Below are 7,344 nucleotides of genomic sequence, written 5' to 3' on the forward strand. Positions count from 1 at the left end.
CTAGGGTAGAGAGGCTGAAAGGGACAAATGAACCCAGCAGACCCTGCCCAGTCATGCCGGGCTCCAACAAAAATAGCAGACAGTCATAAATGCGCCGTTCCCACCTACGTGTCCAGGTTGCCAGCTGCACTTAGAAGAGAGAGAATTACACTTGACCCAGTTTAAGAAATAATAACAGGAAATGGGTCAGAGTCCCAGGAGGCGATAATGAGACCTACCTACCCAAGCAAAAACATTCGGAAGCAGTGGGGTTAATCTTGAACACTCCTAATAACCTATCCCAGTAATCCCCACGTCTCCGCCACTGGTGTCACCCCGAGCCCTGGGTCTTAGCAGAATAAGGCTCCAGGGACAGGTTGGGACGATAGCAGCTGAATGGCGTAGCCGGCAGTTCAGAGGTAAACCTGGGTCAGACTCCAGGGCCAGCAGTTTGCACAAGAAGGTGTGGGGAAAGCTGCTTCAAGGAAGAAGCCACAAAACCCAAATCCCAAAGCAGAACAAAGGTGTGCGGTCAGGTTCCAGGGCACAATCAGCTCCAAGCCCAGGAGGAACGGTGAGTCAGGATCAGCCGGGGGTGTCATTCTGGCAACATCCCTGATGACTTCAGCCCAGAGAAGTGTCAGGTGGTGCTTCCTGGCCCATCCTCACATGTGGCACCTTCAAAACATGAACATGCCCTGGCCAGGTGGCTTGGGTGGTTGGAACATTGTCCCAAAAGGTGGCAGGTTCCACTCCCAGTCAGGGCACATGCCCAGGTTGTGGGTTCCATCCCCAGTTCCTGTGTTGTGGGTTTGGTCCCTGGTTGGGGCACGTATGGGAGGCAACCAACAGATCTCTCTCTCTCTCTCTCTCTCTCTCTCTCTCTCTCTCTCTCAACATCAAGTTAAAAAATACATAGCCTCGAGTGAGAACTAAAAAAACACAAACATGTGTGTCCTTGGAAGTCTGAGACATGCAATCAATAAGGACTACGTGGAAGTTGGACCAGCGGATAGAAGGAGGGGCTGTGTCAGTCCCCATTCTCTAGCAACAGACATTGAATGTAGCCGATTTAAGTCGCAAAGGAACTCCTTTATTTGTTTGTCTGTTGCCTGTCAAGGAGGTATCATAGCAGGAAGTGCACAGACACTGAGGGAGGCTCTAGAACAGGGGTGGGCAAACTTTTTGACTCGAGGGCCACAATGGGTTCTTAAACTGGACCGGAGGGCCGGAACAAAAGCATGGATGGAGTGTTTGTGTGAACTAATATAAATTCAAAGTAAACATCATTACATAAAAGGGTACGGTCTTTTTTTTTTTTAGTTTTATTCATTTCAAACGGGCCGGATCCGGCCCGCGGGCCGTAGTTTGCCCACGGCTGCTCTAGAACCAGGCTTGAAGGGCATGCAGCCGTAGCAATGCCATGACCGTGTCCATGCAAACCTACAGCCACGGCTCCCAGGGCACAGACGCAGGGGTGGCTCCCCAGCACCACGGCGGACAACGGGTGCTTCACGAGAAGCGCGGCTGCTCCTGCCTCTGGGATCTGGGCGCCATCCCTGCCCTGTCCTCCCCAGAGTGGGGCCACGGGCCCCTTCCTTTGCGCCACGAACTTGTCATGCAAGGTTGCATGGGCAGCGGGTACTATTGCTCTCGAGGTGGGCGAGGCTGGGAAAGTGAGCACCACATCCTCATCTGCCACCACTGGAATCCGGCTCTGGCACGTGGTAGGGTGTGGGGAGCCGATATGGGGTTAAGCCTTGGACTCACCTGTTGGCAAAGTCACAAACAAGTCCCAGCTTAGAGGGCACAGTCCTCTTAGCATAATTAGGCCTGACCTTATAAAGCTCCCCAGATCTTATCTGGGAAGCTAATGGGCTGAGGGAAGTGCAGGAAGTGGCCAAAACAAGTGAAACTCACAAGAACTGTGTAACTATGGTAACCACTACCTTGTTTACCTCTGACAATAAAATAAAGGCTCAGCTTGCCTCTTGGATCTCTCTCTGTGGCCTCAGCCAGGCACAGGAAGATCCACGGAGACTAAAGAGAGCTAGAGAGTTCTGAACACTGTCTCCGTGTAAAACATTCTTCGCCGACTCCGTCCACACCTTTGGGAACCCCTGGCCCGCTGGTCTGGATCCCAGCACCCCAATATTTCCAAATTATCTCTTGTCTCTTCTCTTTCATTTGTGTGCGGCTCCTCTTCCAGATCCTGAACCCTGAACCACGCGGGACGTGGAGGGAAACATTTCCAACAGTAGGGGGTGACCCAGAGTCAATCAGGGCTCAGATGCGGAGCAGCCAAACCAATGGCAGCGTCTCCTTTGGGGAAATCTGTGGAGGGAGGCTCCCACACCGGCCTCCATTGCAACTCTGAGGAGCTGAGTAACAGACACCGCATGGGTACGGGGTGCCCTGGTGTAATCAGGCCGGCTGCTACACGCCTCCTTCCTCTTCAAATGTTATCACGGTCATATTTGCTTTAGAGAAATTTTTAAGGAAATAAAACATCGCAATGCATTTTAAGTCCCATTTTACCTCTTCCCATTCCTGTTTCATCCTCTCCAGAGATAAACTCTCTCTCTCAGAGGCCTGTGTGTTGTATCACTTTATTCCCTGTTTTATGCCCATACATTAATCAGGGTTATATGTGCCTGTAAACTGCATATGGTAGTACTTTACATATCACTCTGTTTCTCTCACTGACTACTGTGCTCAAGGGTGATCCGCATTGATTCTCGTAGTCCCAGTTCGTTCATTCTAGCTACTAGACGCACGCACCTAAATTTAGTTCTCTAATCGCCTTTGGAGGGACTGCATTTGAAAATAATTCGGATTATTTTCAACATTTTACCGTTAGAAATAAATATGCAGTGAACACTCTTACCTGTCTCTTTGGGCTTCCCTGTGAGAGTCTTCCTAGTGCAGATGCCAGGGTTTCTCAACGGCGGTGCTATTGGCACTGGGGCCTGGATAGTTCTTTGTTGGGCAGGGGTGGGAGGACAGGGTAGACTGTGTTTGTCAGCTGGCTGTTACCCTGTAGAGGCCAGTGGCACCTGCGCCCTCTCCAGTCAAGATAAAAAATGTCTCCAGTGTTGCCGAATGTTCCCTGGGAGCAAAGCACCAGTGAAGAGCCACTGGCATATGTGTCCCGGAGGGAGCTGCTGAGTTAGGAAGTGCGAACAATTTACCTTTACCGGCTGCTGCCAAACTGCTCCTCAAGGAGTGGCACAAATGTACTCATACCCACCATGCACGGGAGCCCCATGTCCCCACAATGCCAAAATTGCTTTAGAATGGAATAATTTGACAGTCTGGTGGGTGAGATTTGGTTTGCTTTTTATTTTAATTGGCACTTCTTCTTTTCAAACAGATAGTACCGATCCATCCCTTTTCAGTAGTTATGCTGAGCCTTCATTGGCAATCCCAGAAAAGGAGAGGACCTAACTCCGCCAGCCCAAACCGGGGAAACTGAGGCTGGACTCTACCTGCCAGGCACGCAGCAACAGAGTGCTGCCCTTCACCTACAGTCATGTAGGCACCCGTTCCCGATGCTTTCTCACCTGCCCCTGCCCACTGCCCTTGCTTACAAATGCCATCACAGCTATTGTAGCTGCAGCGGCTACTCTGGGGTGGGCCCTAGGCGGGACACCAGGGCTGCTGCTGGCCCCACCCACCCTGCTCTGGGCAAAAGAGGCCACCTCTCTTCCCCCTTCCACTAGAGCAGTGGTTCTCAACCTTGGCTGCACATTACAATCACCTGGGAATCTTTTTAAAAATCCTGATTTCTGGGCCTCATCCTCCGGAAATTCTGTTTCTTTGTTACTAATGTTGTGGTCCCACCCCATAACAAAGAAACAGAATTTCTGGGGATGAGGCCCGGAAATCAGGATTTTAAAAAGATTCCCAGGTGATTCTCATGTGCAGCCAAGGTTGAGAACCACTGCTCTAGTGGAAGGGGGAAGAGAGGTGGCCTCTTTTGCCCAGAGCAGGGTGGGTGGGGCCAGCAGCAGCCCTGGTGTCCCGCCTAGGGCCCACCCCAGAGTAGCCGCTGCAGCTACAATAGCTGTGATGGCATTTGTAAGCAAGGGCAGTGGGCAGGGGCAGGTGAGAAAGCATCGGGAACGGGTGCCTACATGACTGTAGGTGAAGGGCAGCATCAAAATGAGCAGGAGAGGAGGCCCCGGTGAATGCACTGGCATCTCCCCAGGCCCAGGATGCAGGCATCAGGCCTTGACTCATGAGTGTGTGTGAAGACAGCGGCGAGGAGTTTGTGAGACCCTGTGCTCCCCAAAGTTGGAAAGGGAGCGGTCAGAGGCCAGCAGTTGTACTGGTCAGAGTGGGGCCCATCCACCTATTGGCCTGTTGTCACAGCACCAGAGTATCCTTTCATTGTGGAATAGAGTCGGATGGGTGGGGAACCATTGCTGTAAACCCACAGTCAGTAAGGACCACACATGAATGTTTCATGTGTTAGCTGAGCAACCTGGTTAGATTGTAAATTCTTTAAAGGTAGAGATCATGTCATATGATTCCTCCATATACCCCACAACAGGTAGCACAGAGTTGGGCTCATAAGTTTTTAATAACACCTGTTGGATCATATTCTTTGGGGCCCAATGAAAATAACTGGCATGAAATGGATTTAGTTGCCCATTATCCCACCCCCTAGTACACACATACACACCTTTTTTCTATTTGTCAAAAAATATAAAGTCCTCTCAATTGTATGACTTCATTGCTCTCCCTAAACTATCTGTACAGTAAGGACAGGGGGATGATTCACCCATTTTACAGGTAGGGTAACTGAGACCTACCACTTTTGACTTGACCCTTAAGATATAGACTCAACACGGAAATCCAGTTGGCTTCCCAGTGAACCATACCCCAGCGCTTCTTGCCCTCCTCCCCGTCCCCAACATCGGGCACCATGGAGGGCCTCAGATACATCATTGCTTTTGTTCTTAATGCAAAACATTAATTAAAGCCTCCTTCTGACATGAATAGGGCACAGCAGGTGATAAAAGTAGGCAGCTGCCAGGGCTCTGTGAGCACCGGTTTGCCAGTCTCTGTGTTCACTGAAGACCATCTAGGTGCCAGTGTGTAGATTAGTGGGGAAGACAAAGAGGGCAGAAAAAAAAAGAACTCCAGGAGTTTGGGGAAAAGAACCCCATTGTGAAGTGAATGCAGGTATATGGAGAGATTAGGTGGGACACTCCCCAAGTCCATGAAAAAAAGGAATTTAAATCCTATTAAAATGGAATTTATTATAAATCCTCAGATGCAGCTGTTCTAAAATTTTTGAGAGGAAGGAATTTGAAAAAAAAAAAAAAGTCCTTGAGAAAAAGAGGAATCCCGTCTTGCCCTGGTAAAATCCAAGAGCTAAAGGCAGGACACATGCTCGGGTTGGGGCTCTGAGACGACCCGAAGTGTTACTCTGAGTTATAGTGCTCCGCTGACGGGAATGTTAAATGTTCCCAGAACCAAATGTTGCCTTTAGCCCCAAAATCAAGAGTGGAGGGCTGAGATTAAATTCGGGAAAGAAATACTCATGCCTTTGTTACTAATGCCTAAAGTAATATCACCATTTATCAGCCAGCATTGTGTGCCAGGCAGAACTCCAGGAGTTTGGGGAAAAGAACCCCATTGTGAAGTGAATGCAGGTATATGGAGAGATTAGGTGGGACACTCTCCAAGTCCATGAAAAAAGGGAATTTAAATCCTATTAAAATGGAATTTATTATAAATCCTCAGATGCAGCTGTTCTAAAATTTTCGAGAGGAAGGAATTTGAAAAAAAAAAAGTCCTCGAGAAAAAGAGGAATCCCGTCTTGCCAAGAGACATCTCCCTGGTAAAATCCAAGAGCTAAAGGCAGGACACATGCTCGGGTTGGGGCTCTGAGACGACCCGAAGTGTTACTCTGAGTTATAGTGCTCCGCTGACGGGAATGTTAAATGTCCCCAGAACCAAGTGTTGCCTCTAGCCCCAAAATCAAGAGTGGAGGGCTGAGATTAAATGCGGGAAAGAAATACTCATGCGTTTGTTACTAATGCCTAAAGTAATATCACCATTTATCAGCCAGCATTGTGTGCCAGGCATTTTGTCACAGTAATGCTGGGAGGTAGGCCCTCTTATTAGCGTTTTTCACAGGAAGAAACGGGGGTTCAGAGAAGTCAAGCGGCTGGAGTGAAACCCTGGTCAGAGTTTAGAGCCCTTTTAAAAAAAAAATCTATTTTTATTGATTTCAGAGAGGAACATCAATGATGAGAGAATCATTGGTTGGCTGCCTCCTGCACAGCCCTCTTCCCCCAACCGGCCAGGATGGTGGGCACGTGCCCTTGACCAGACTCGAACCTGGGACCCTTCAGTCCGCAGGCCCACGCTCTACCCACTGAGCCAAACCAGCCAGAGTCCTAATCTCGATGCTAATACGCTAGATTCTCTGGGTCCGCACCTGCATGTTTGTGCGCATCCAGGTGGGGCAACAAAGTTATCCAGGTGACTTCCTCTTACAAAGCTCAGAGCCTATGTCCTCGGAAGATGTGCCCCCCATTCAAGCGCGCGAGGCTGGTGCCCGCGGGGTCAGGATCATGAAGGGGCTGGTTACCTGGTTTTCAGAGGGAGGGTGAGCGGGAATGCGACCCTGGAGGGCGTGCGCACACAGGCAAGAAGAAGAAAACGAAGAGGCCTCAGTCACAAACCTGGGGACAGAGTGCCCCAGCTCAGAGGGATTTGGAGAGGAGGCTGGGAAGGGCGGGAGGTTCGGGAACCGACCTCCAGAATTGCTCCAGGACGGCTGGGCCGGCCCTGCAGGCGGTCAGCCTGCGGGGAGGGGACTGAGAAACGGGGACGACCGGGTTTTAGGGACCGAGAATCTCCGGCAGGGCCTCCCCCCAGTCCCCGCTTCCTGGAGGCGCCCCTCTCCGCAGCCACAGCCCGCCCCACCCCTCGGTTTCCATCTCTGCAGCCTGAGCGTCAGGGAGGCCGTTGATTGGCCCGCTCTGTCCCCGGCCAGCCAATCAGCAGCTTGTTGCCGAGGCGGGGCTCGCGGTGGAGACAGACTGGGAAGGGCCTCCCTGGAGGTCTCGCCAGACTCGGTGCAGACAGACGTGGCGGCTGGCGGGCTGGGGGAAAAAAAGGCGCTCCCTCGCAGGGCAGGGCAGGGCAGGGCAGGGCAGGTCCCCTCGGCCTCAGCTGTCCCGGCTGAAAGGCGTCGCTGTTGTCCCCAAGCTTGTGGAGGGCCAGAGAGCTGCCTCCGCTGGAAGGAGCGGACCGAGAAATGAATGAGAAGTGGAGCCGGGCCCACGAAGACGGAGTCTTGCAGTGGGTGCCCCACAGGGACCCGGTGACCACCTCGTGCTGGGG

This window comes from Myotis brandtii, unplaced genomic scaffold (assembly GCF_000412655.1).
Source record: "Myotis brandtii unplaced genomic scaffold, ASM41265v1 scaffold1120, whole genome shotgun sequence".
Classification (NCBI taxonomy): Eukaryota; Metazoa; Chordata; class Mammalia; order Chiroptera; family Vespertilionidae; genus Myotis; species Myotis brandtii.